The sequence below is a fragment of the Belonocnema kinseyi genome, chromosome 5, assembly GCF_010883055.1.
Source record: "Belonocnema kinseyi isolate 2016_QV_RU_SX_M_011 chromosome 5, B_treatae_v1, whole genome shotgun sequence".
NCBI lineage: Eukaryota > Metazoa > Arthropoda > Insecta > Hymenoptera > Cynipidae > Belonocnema > Belonocnema kinseyi.
This window is the reverse complement of record NC_046661.1, coordinates 2,333,396-2,345,200: the sequence shown is the minus strand read 5'-3', so window position 1 is coordinate 2,345,200 and position 11,805 is coordinate 2,333,396. Positions and strand designations below refer to the sequence as shown.

At 33.1% G+C, this 11,805-nt stretch overlaps 1 protein-coding gene across 2 annotated transcripts in view; it reads right to left on the bottom strand.

Annotated features, from left to right (window-relative positions):
- LOC117172318 (coatomer subunit beta) overlaps window positions 1-10,787 on the bottom strand; it is a 135,305-nt gene extending 124,518 nt beyond the window's left edge. The window contains exon 1 of one of the 2 annotated variants that reach the window (XM_033360100.1): window positions 10,667-10,787. The gene's annotated coding sequence lies outside the window, so the exon portion shown is untranslated. The remainder of the gene's footprint in view (window positions 1-10,666) is intronic. The other variant, XM_033360101.1, reaches the window with a different exon arrangement.
- Window positions 10,788-11,805: the final 1,018 nt, after the last annotated feature.

Genomic DNA, 11,805 nt, shown 5'->3' with positions numbered 1-11,805 from the left:
TGTCATAAGGACAACGGCAGCATTTCGCCGGGATCGGGTGCTAATCTGGGAAATTGCACCCACTCCCAGCGAAATCACGGTAAAATTTCAGCCACAACCACGTCTCACGACTGTGAGATAGGTGGTTACACTCTGTAAAGGGATCAATACGATGATCCAGCAAAAGCCTCGTGCACCCTAAGAACACGGAACGCTTATAAGGTCTCGATACCTCTCGTTCTTTTCACTCTCCTTGGTTATGATGTTTTTGCCAGCTGGTGCCGAAAATTCGATAACGAGCATGGTTTACTTCTCGAAGTCAAGAAGAACCATGTCAAGCCTCGAGTGAGCAACAGAAACAATTGTCAAAAATATAAAGTTCCAGTATATGCGGCACTTCCCATTCTCGACAATTGACTCAATTTCCCTAGGAGCTTTTATAGGAGCGATATTAAGGTTAATGCCGTAAAAGTGACATAGATGGTAATAAAGCACTCTTAATGCCGCATTGTGCCTCTGAATGTAGGTCGTTCCCGCGTGAGTTAGACAACTAGATAGTATGTGAGCTAAATGCTCGGGGTGTGCACGGCACGCCCTGCAGCTATCATCAGGAATGTCTTGGCTCAAAATGTGGCGACGGTATGTTAACGTGGAAATAATACCGTCTTGGCATGCAAAAATGAAACCTTCCGTACCAGACTTCAATCCGGGCTATTCAAGGAAAACAAACATTTGCTCACAAAACATTGACTGATCCTTCGCATTTCTGTGGAAGATACCGTGCACCCTCTTATCGAGGAGCTGTTCACGAAAGTTTTTCTCTTGTGCTTTCTTAATCCGGGCTTTCAGGAGTGAGTACTCGAGATAGATAAGATTTGATGCATTTTGCTCACCCCTAATACTGAAGTCAAGTCCGAGTGTTTCAGCAGCCTCCTCCGCTACTTTGTACAGAAACGCTCCTTTGCCCATTTCTTCGTGATTCCTGATCATTTTAAGAATAGGGTCTCTTCTATTTGCAACTCTATGTGCTGTACCCAGAATAATCCTGTTGTGAAGACATTCAAGACTCAATATTCCGCGACCACTTTGACGGCGTGAGATGTACAGTCACGGAACGGAAGACTTAAGATGCCTGCTTTTCTTCATGAGCATAATCTTTCTTGTCCCGATATCAAGGGATCTGAGCACGTTCTTCGTCCATGCAACTACTTCAAATGAATAGAGTACTACTGGGACGGCAAGCACGTTCGTTGCAGATACTTTGTTCCTCGCCGACAGTTCGGAAGACCAAATCTGTCGGATGAGACGTTTGTATCTGCTTCGGAGAGTATCCTTTATAGATGTCACATCCTGAATGCGGCTCTGTGGCACGCCCAGGTATGTATGAGTCTCTCCAGCGCAAAGGTGTCGTATAGCGCTTCTATAAACGAGCTCAGGATCTTCAGGGATGCCATTAAGTTTTCCTCGCTTCAAATAAGCCTTGGCGCATTTATCTAACCCAAATTCCATTCCAATGTCCTTAGTATATCGTTCTACAATCCCTAGAGCACCACAGAGCATGCAGCCGTGCCATGTAACCCCGTTCAGGGGCCACACTCGCATCGTAGCACTCTAGCAAGTCGTGATTTAGACGCTCCGTCCACCTAAAGGTCGCGAGATCCCGCCGATCGATCGCATTGAATCCATTTTCATTGGCACACATATTCTTTGGGCTCCAAAGCAGGTCGTAAGAGTTGGGGGTGGGGATGCGAAGGGATGGGGCAGGTCGGAAAGAGGGTACAGATGCAGCTTTTGGCCAATCAGCAGCACATTTTTCACGCATTTTCTTGGGTCCCTGGATAGATCATATGAGAATTTAGTGAAAAAATTAAATGGGAGGGGGGGGGGAGTTTTGTAAATCTATTATATAAATTTCAACTTTTTGAAGCCTTTTTGCATGCAGCGTTAGAATTTCACGACTGATTTCAAAATTTTTAATATTGGATACAATGACTGGAGTCTAATTTTTATAATTAAAAACAATTAACATTTTCTGTATTTAGGCTAATATTTCTGTTTTACGTTCGTTTTTCGCATTTGGAGTTGTCCTTAAGCTATGTGCAAATTTTAAAAGTGATTTGGAGTTTTCGAACACTAAATTGGAATACTTAAATACAATGTATACAATCCAAATTAAAAGAATACAGTTTCGATGTTCTGTATTCAATTTTTTATTTCTATTTTACTTTCTAAGAGTTTTTTTCAAGTTTACTTTAAATTTCACTATCAAAATCACATTTTTGAAACCCAAATTCTACGATTAATACTTAAAATTTTATGTTGATTTAATTCCAGTATTATGCACTATGCAACTTTTATGGATTTCCGTTTGTTCTCGATGCATATTATTAATAACAGCGGGCTTTCCGCAGCGACGAAGCTGCCGCCACAGGGCGCAGCTAGTATTTGATAAATTTAATAAACAATACAATATGATTTTAACCAAAAATGTTGCTTTTTACAATGACAAATTGCCGCATTAATTGCAGAAAAACAGCAATTTCAAACACATAGTTTCGAAAAAAATAGTGTAAACAAACAACATTATTTAAACAAATAAAAATGTATTATGAAATGAGATACTAGTATCTAAATAACGTAGATATTTAATAATTAGCGGCAAAGCTAACTAAATTAAACAAAACTAGAGGTTTCCACCTTTTTTTAAGAAAAAGTTACAATTAAATAATAATTAATTGTTAAAACGATTAATAAGTGCTTTAAGCAAAGAGCATTCTTCCTAAACATGAACAATCGTCCGATTCAACATAAAACATCTACCTTTTAATGAGTAAGTGCAAAAAAATGTTAACAAAAATAAATTGTTTACACAATTGTTAGTTAGTTGAAAAATACTTTTAAAAATTTAATTTGCCGTACAAAAATAATTTATGGCCAAAAAATGGAAAACATTTATATGTTCATTTTGGGAAAATTCAAATTACAGTTTTTCAAGGCATTTTTTTGGCTCCAAAAACCTACAAGGGTTTGGTCCCTGAGTCGGCACCTCTGAAAATATTTCCTATATACCTTCACCAAGGTTCTGATGGTTTTGATTCCACCTTAAGCTATAGGCTTTAATATTAAATACGTTGAAATGATACTCTTCTCAAGGATCGTGGGGGCGTCTATAAAGCCAACGCTGTCAGTGGTTTGGATGGTACAAAAAGGTCTTCAAAAGTCAAAATATTATCTGATTTACATGAAATTTACTTTGCAAATACTTTTTGAGTTGCTAATGCCAAATCTGTTGTCAACATTTTAAAATTCTAAATGGCGGACACAATATGGCAGCTAACACAATCTAAATATGGCTACATTTTACATTTATATGAAATCTATTTTATAAACATTGTGTAGGTTACTGGTTTTAAATATGTCATAAACAGTTCACAATTAAAAATGGCAAATCGTATACGTTGGACAAATAGAAAAAAATTCTGTAAGTGCATGAAATTTATTTCATGGTAGTTTTTTAAGTTCCTGATTTCAAACGTCTTATTCAGTTGTAATTTGTTGTTCAAGTGAAAGATAAGACAATACTGAGGAAATAATAATTAGGTAAGTAAATAAACAATACACAAACATTTATTCTAATTTACCGATTGAACATTGAATAGATTTTAACATTGTAGGTATTATTTTAGGTTGGAATTGTTTCTTGATCGTTGTACTTCATTCTGAAACTAACCATCTTTTTTATAGGATCATTATTTTCGTATATATTCGATATTTAATGTTCAATATCACATAAAAAATTAAAGAAACCTGCTGAGCACGTGCAAAAACATAAAAAAAGAGCATATGGCCATTTCAATTGGAAACCTTTAAGGGCATGTAATACTTACAGTTTCCCCGGCTTTTTTCCACAAAAATGAAAATTTGTAAAAAAAACAAAAAAAAGTCTGTGGGGACGTCCGTTAGCATGTTCGCTATCATTTCCCAGATTTTGAAGGCAGAATATTTCTTATCCTAGGAAAAAAGCCGGGAAATCTAACACTGAAAAAGTCGATACTATTTCCTGAACGCTATGCAAATTAATCACATTTTGCTAAATTAAAACTTTTTGAATTAACCCACAAAGAAAGTCTGTGGGGACGTCCGTAAGCATGTCCGCTCTCATTTCCCAAAATTTGAAGACAAAATATTTATTATTCTAGAAAAAAAGCCGAGGAAACCTAAAAATGGTAAAATCGACAATTTTCTAAGTATCACATGCGCTTAAGATTTCCGATTTGTTTGATATACGGTTTGAGAAACAGTCAACAAATATTTTTTTGTTTTTACTTTTTAAACCAGTTTTTCTAAAAACCGCAAACAAAAAGAACACTTTCGCCTTCAAGTGCGTAATCTAAGAAAAAAAATATAATGAAATTTTGCATCAATTTATGATAAACAAATTTTTGTTACCTAGTGTTATTTTCAATTTTGTTTGAAAATTATTTATTTAAATTAAATTCACTTTTTTCTTGTGGTTTAATTACCAGGTCGAAAACTGACTTTAACATTAGAATTACCTCGAAACATCTTTATTTTGCATTAATATTAAGAAAACCTAGTTTTTTGTTGTAGTACCATTGCTGGATGATTTTAAAGTTACCTCGTAAGAAAATTTTGTATCATATTTCTAAACGTTACATTTAATAATTGTTTTAAATAAATTCATTACAAAAATAAATATTAACTAAGTAGAATATTGAATATCCAAAAATCTAAATGCGCAAATTGAGGCAAAAATCTTTTGTAGAAATCAATGCATTAATTCTTTCACAACAATTATGCGTTTCCACATTTTGTAGCAAGGGTTGGCGATTTAATGTTTTTTAAATCAAAATCTGATTAAATAAAAATTATTTTAACCTATGAAAAAAATTTTTGTTTAATTAATAATATTGATAAATATGGTGATGATAAATAAATATACCGATCTTAGTACAGCAGCTCCTAAAGTTAAGGTATATATAGGGTATATATTTGCCTTTGAGAGCTATTTCTCAAATTGTTGAACCTTGAAACCTGAAAAATTGCTTAAAATATAAAATATTTTTTTATTATTTTTGTAGTTCCATTTTAAGTGTGTGATGCGAGATGGTCAGGCAGATCATTAGCGATTTGAAGGCAACTGCCTTAACAGAAATACCGTGAGAGATCATCAAATTGAATAAAGACTTAAATCGGATCTGCAAAGTTCCCTCAACTGCACAAACAATATCAGTGATATCACACCTATGACATCCCAGGTTGTCCAGCAATTATTATAAACAAAATGGAAGATCTATTCCAGGTTTTCCAGGTCAAGTAATCAAGTTTTTCCAAACAAAAATTTCTATATCAAATAATGAAATAATCGTTTATTAAACACTTAGCTAAATGAGCCATTTCATTTATTATTGGCCAAGAATTTCTGAAAAAAAGGGGCAACATAAATAAATTCTTAATTTTTTGTGAACATAAGTCGTTTTTATGAAATCCTTCGAAATCTTTTTAAATCTCAAAATTGTTTAAACCTTTTGAATTCGTTTAAACTCTTTTACATGATTGATTTAATGCTTTCACGATGAGTCATTATGATCAAAAGAGATATTTCGATTCAAATCGTGTACAAAACTAAAATATTGCCGACGTTTCGTGAACATTACAGTTCACTTCTTCAGGGCAAACCTGAAACTAAGGTATCAGGATATATTGTTCTAATGTACTCTCTACGATACCTGTGATTGGTCAGAGCGCCCCACCGTGGATACTACGTAAACCTAATTGGTCAATCACGTGTTTTTTTTTTAATTCGCGAGGACGGAAAGCCAAAACGGATTGGTATTATATCCATTGTCCTTAATGATGTTATTAGGGTGTTTTAAGATTTCTATTGCTTCTGTATGTTTTCTTGGAAAAATATTGTGTATTTTTGACAACACGTTTTGTCATCTGGCGGCATGGACTAGATGAACTAAAGAAGATTTCCGATTTCATCAATCGAATACATCATTACATCTAGTTCCCCATGGAGATGGAATAAAACGGAAAATTGCCTTTCTTAGACGTACTAATATATAAAAGATCTTATAACACATTAGGACATAAAGTTTACAGAGAACTCACCCACACAAACAGATACCAACAGATACCTACATGCCTCCTCCCACCACCCCTCATCACAAAATCAATCAGTCATCAACTTCCCTTGTACACAGAGCTGTCTCCATAACAGATAAAGATAACTTGCAAAAAGAATTAGAAAACATGAAGCAAATCCTAATACAGAACGATTACACAAAACAATCGATAAGGGATAAAAAATACACTCAAAAAAACAAGTCAACACAACGTACTAAAGAGAGAGAGAAACGATCACCATCCTGTCCAACATCCAAGGTGTCACAGAACAAATAGGAAGAATTACCAACAAATACAACATGCAAACCATATGTAAAACACCTGCGAAAATAGCACAACTTCTAAACAACCCTAAAGACAAAAAGACACCCATCAGTAATCAGGGAGTATATAAAATCTCTTGATCTTGTAGAAGTCTATATTTGAGAAACCGGGAGAGCTAAAATCTCAAAACACACTAATAAGATCAATGAGCACCATGGACATAATACCAGTCCGATTTGGCTTTCCGTCCTCCCGGATTAAAAAAAAAATACTTGACTGGCCAATCAGGGTCGACCAGTCTCCACGACGGGGCTCTTTGAGCAATCAAAGGCATCGTAGAGAGTGGAGAATAGTAGAGATTTGTACATAATTGGAACCCGAAATATCTCTCTTGATCATCTTGTAAAACGTTTGAAATATTTTGAAATCCTTATGAATTCTTTGAAGCATTTGCAAAATCATGATATAAAGATTTGGAAACACTAAATCAAACCATTCTTCGACCGACAATGCAATAGTGAATTGTAGAAAAATAATTTTTTTGTCTTACGGTCAGGCCAAAATAAAAACAAATTAGAGCTATCAATTCAACTCCATTTATTTTTAGAACAAAAATTTAAACTTCGAGGACGTTTTGGCATCACTGCATTCCTTTTTCAGAGTATCTTAGTTTTAGACGATTTGTAAGCGAAACAACAATCATTCCAATTTTGGAGTCAATACGTGTCAATTTTTGTTGTGTAATATTTAAAATAGTTTATACGTTATTAAAGTTTAAAAAAAGTAAGACTCCAAACAATAATTGAGGATGAGTGAAAAGAGAAAACATCATAACATTGAGGAGCCTTTTTTCAGCGTAAAAACTACATTATTTGCGATTATGAAACCGTTCGAAGTGTTTTGGAAACAACGACGAACATATGAAATATCATATGAAATCATATGAAATATCATATATATATAAATATAATGTAGTTTTTACGCTGAAAAAAGCATCTTCAATTTTATGAGGCTTTCTCTTTTTACTCATCCTCAATAATTGTTTAGAGTCTTACTTTTTTTAAACTTTAATAACGTATAAACTATTTTAAATATGACACAAAAAAAGTTGACACGTATTGACTCAAAAATTGGAATGATTGTTGTTTCGCTTACAAATCGTTTTAAATTAAGATACTCTGAAAAAGGCACGCAGTGATGCCGAAACGTCGTCGAAGTTTTTATTTTTTTTTTCAAAAAATAAATGGAGTTGAATTGATAGCTCTGATTTGGATTTATTTTGCCGTGACCGTAAGACAGAAGAAATAATTTTTCTACAATTCATTATTTGTGAAATCTTTCTGAAATATTTGTAGGGCTGCCACAGACTAACGTACTTTAAAAAGTGACTGATTTGAGCTAAAAAGTGACTAATTATGAACAAAAAAGTAAGTAAAAAAGTATTTAACATATATTTTATCCGCTTGCTTTGACAAGATTAGATGAAATTCTAGTGCTCAATTCGGAAGTAAATACCAAAGCTACAATTTTCAGAATAAATTTGACAAGTCACACCAGTTTTAATTAACTTTATTATAGCTAAACAAACCTTTCACACAACTGCCGTATTTATATTCAACAATGCTTCACTATAGGAACTAGAAAACTGGAAAATCAAGAAGTAAAATAATGTAAACTTCAAAATTAAATAGAATTTTCATAATTTACATTTTTTTTACTGTCTTCTGAGTTTTATTAATTTCTTCTCGTTTTTCTTCTTATTCTTTCCGCAATTCTCTTACTACCACAAGCCTAGTCTGGGCGAGTTGAATTTCCTCCATGTTTTGTTTTTCCAAAACCTTTTTCAATGCATATTTATGTACAAAAAACGAACAATTATTTACATTTTGCAATTTTTTTCAACTGCAAATGGTTAAGAAATTTTTAAGGTACCATCATGAATTTTTCCGATTTTTCCTGTTATTTTTTCAATAAAAAACTATGTTTCAAAGTTCATTGTCATTTAGAAGATTTCATTTAAAATTTCTAAATGTACAGCGCGCCGAAGTGTGAACATTCAGAAATGCTCATTAACTTATTAAACCTAAATATTAGAATAAATTTCCTTAATGAAAGTTGAAGTAGACCCAAAAAGGAGTATCGTTTATCTCTAGAAAATTCTCTTCCAACATCGGTTTTCTAGCCGACCATACATTTAAACTTTCGAAAAACCTCAACTTGTAACGGGTTTATTACATCAATTAAAAAATAATTAAAACGCGATTATCTCCAAACTCCGGCAATTTTCGGGGGGGGGGGGGGCACCCTATTTTTCTTAATCAGCCCAACATTTTGCATGACATTCAATAAAAACAATCATGCGGACTTAGAACGTCACACAGGATTACGCCCAGTTCCTAGAGGAATCGAACGGCAGCCGAACTTCCATCTTTCGTTAACCCATGGAAAACAACAGACAAACGACTACGGTCAAAATTTGACCGACTTTCGTCTTGTGTAAGCTTCCATATTTTTCTTGATATTTCGAGAACCATTTTATTATGCTCTTGCTCTCGTTTTAAAGAGGGAATTTTAATCATTAATTTAACGAAGTTTCAATTTTTCCATTCATTTACCTGAAGCAAGCAAAAGTGAAAGTTGAGAATCGAAGATTGGTCTAAAACAGAAAACGAGCCGGTCTCTCACATAATATCTCAGACGCTGTTTATCGAAAATACTTCAAAAAGGGTGTAATCGTAGTGAAATTTAATCAGCATTCTAGCGGTTTTTTTACAATCTTTCTAACTTGATTCTTGCAGATAACCACGAAAAGCAGGCACGTTTACAATACCCTAGTGGATCAATCCGTTTCTTGTGATGGAAGATGAGTAGAACCAATCACCATCCATTGACAAATTAATGACAAATTAATTATTTTCATAAATTATTTTAGTCATTTTAATACCTCGCCTCTTCCAAGTCTGCACTTATTCAATACAGAAATATCGTCGTTGCGGAAGTAGCATGACACATCTCATTTTTTTCGATTTTGAGGTTTTAACCGTTTTTAACTTTAAAAAACGTGCCGAATCGACTGGTGGGGTTAGTTTTAGCATTTCACGCTTGGAACCGACACTATTGCCGATTTAGTCAGCACAGCACTCATCTGATTTCTTCATGAATAAATATAGGATAAGAATATATTACATAATTATTATATAATATTATATACTTATTATATATTCATATGACTATTTTTATATAATAATATAAGAATAATAAACACTTTGTCAACAGTTGTGTCATGCTGCTTCTGCAGCGACGATGTTATATCTAATTGGTTGAGAAAATGGAATCTATTCAACAAAATTGATGTCATAATTTGACAGTTGAGTAAACAAGTAGGAGAGAATAATCAAAGCTTATTATACTAATTTTACAGACGAATGCTAAAAACTTAGTGTTTTCTTACAAGTGTTCTTTGAAAAAAAGTTGAATATTGGAGAAATGTGGATAGGCAATTAAGTTTTGTTCTCTTTCGGTATAGAATTGCTGACCATTTATGACTTAGGCAGGAAAAGAAAACACACTGAACTCTCGTTAGTGAAATATGTACCTTAAATTAATTGTAGATTAAAAAATTCAGATTGGACTTAGTTTAGGTTATTATGAGTCAATTTAATAGCTAAATCTATTTTAATCTTTCAAGTAATTCATGATATATATTTCAAAGGGACACAGGTCCGATTCAGTGCGTTAAATCGGTTTTGGTTTCTTGGTCCGAAGGCTCAATTTTAATACATTTTGAAACAAGAATACTCTTAAATATCGAAAATAGCATTAATCAACGTTTTGCATTTCGTAGCACATCCATATTGACCGGGCAATTTGAATTGATTCTTTTTTATCCAAACAATGCTCTATGAAGCAGTGCCCTCAAATTGCTAGTAATACTGATTATTTCAAAAGAAAAATTATCATATAAATTATAATCCAGCGTAGGGGCTGTTTCATAAGCTGAACGAACATCCTGTCATAAGCTGAGACCTTTTTCAAAGCTTTCCCCGTGACTTACATTTCAAACGCATTGGGTTTTTCACTTGTCTTGCAGTTGCCTTCAAAGGCCGGTTACCATTTTGGAAGAATATTAGCAACACACAATAATAAACCAGTAGTTTAAAAGAGTAAAACCTGCGTTCTCTAAGGTTACATTCGGTGACGAGATTATTAGAGCAATATAACTCGAAAATTTGATTATAACATTTCTTCATAAATATTTGTGTTGATTTACCTCTTAATTATAAATGTAGTTCCAGAAGACTTAGAAAAGCCGAAATAATGCAAATAAATATCATTTAACCAGCCATCCGTACCATTCACATACGTGTCAGAAATCAGAATACTATATTTATCGTAAACGTATGAATTAAGGCGCTTTCATAGTTCGCTTGCCGATGCAGCAGCATGAAAAGGCCTTTAGAAGGACCCAGCCTGCCCTGGGCAGGGTTGGTAAAGTAATTTACTCCAGGTAATTTATTTGAATTTCTACAGTAATTTACCACGTAATTTACGTCCAGAGTTTTCTACACTATGTAAATTAATGTAAATTACGTCGATGTGGAACTTGCTAATATTTCGATGGCTGTGATTTGTCTGATCTGACATAAGTACGTGACCTTTTCGTGTGGTTTGTGGATTGTGAACGAATGCTTGACGGTCGTTCTGGAATTATTATTTTAAATTTTACAAATTAAGGCAAGATGCATAGACAAAATTTGAAGAAAAAAAATAAAGCAACAAATATCGGTAAACATTTATCAGTGATGACTACAATAATATCATTAACACTAATCAATAATTAGTGGTTAAAAAATAAAATGATGTGATCTAGAAATATTTTATGAATAAAGAGTAATTGTATGATAAATTAAACTTTCATTATTGTAAATTAATTGATTAATTACGAGTATTGTAAAGGGTAAAAACGAAATTTCAATTCTCATTGAAGTCCTACATCTAAACTTTAATAGTATAATTTTCTAAAAATGAAAAAATGTTATTCACGGAAAAAGAAACTGAATTTAATATAGCTATAACGATACATTTTTATTGGTATTAACTTCGTGATGAAAAGGCATTTTTTTACATGAAGTACAATCATCTACACGTCATTAATTTATTATAATCTTGAAAGTCGTTTCAACGTGTTCTAATTTATGAACAATTCTTTCGAGTGTAGGTTAGAATATAATCAAAGTATTATAATCAATATAATATATAATAATGATATAATATAATTGCAAAAATTAATAATAATTCAACACTATTTACATGCCTATGACCTAGAAGGGGTTTATAACCACTGTTCATCAATAGTTTATTGCAAAATAGGCACTTAGCTAGACTTTTGTCTATATTGTTAAATTTTGC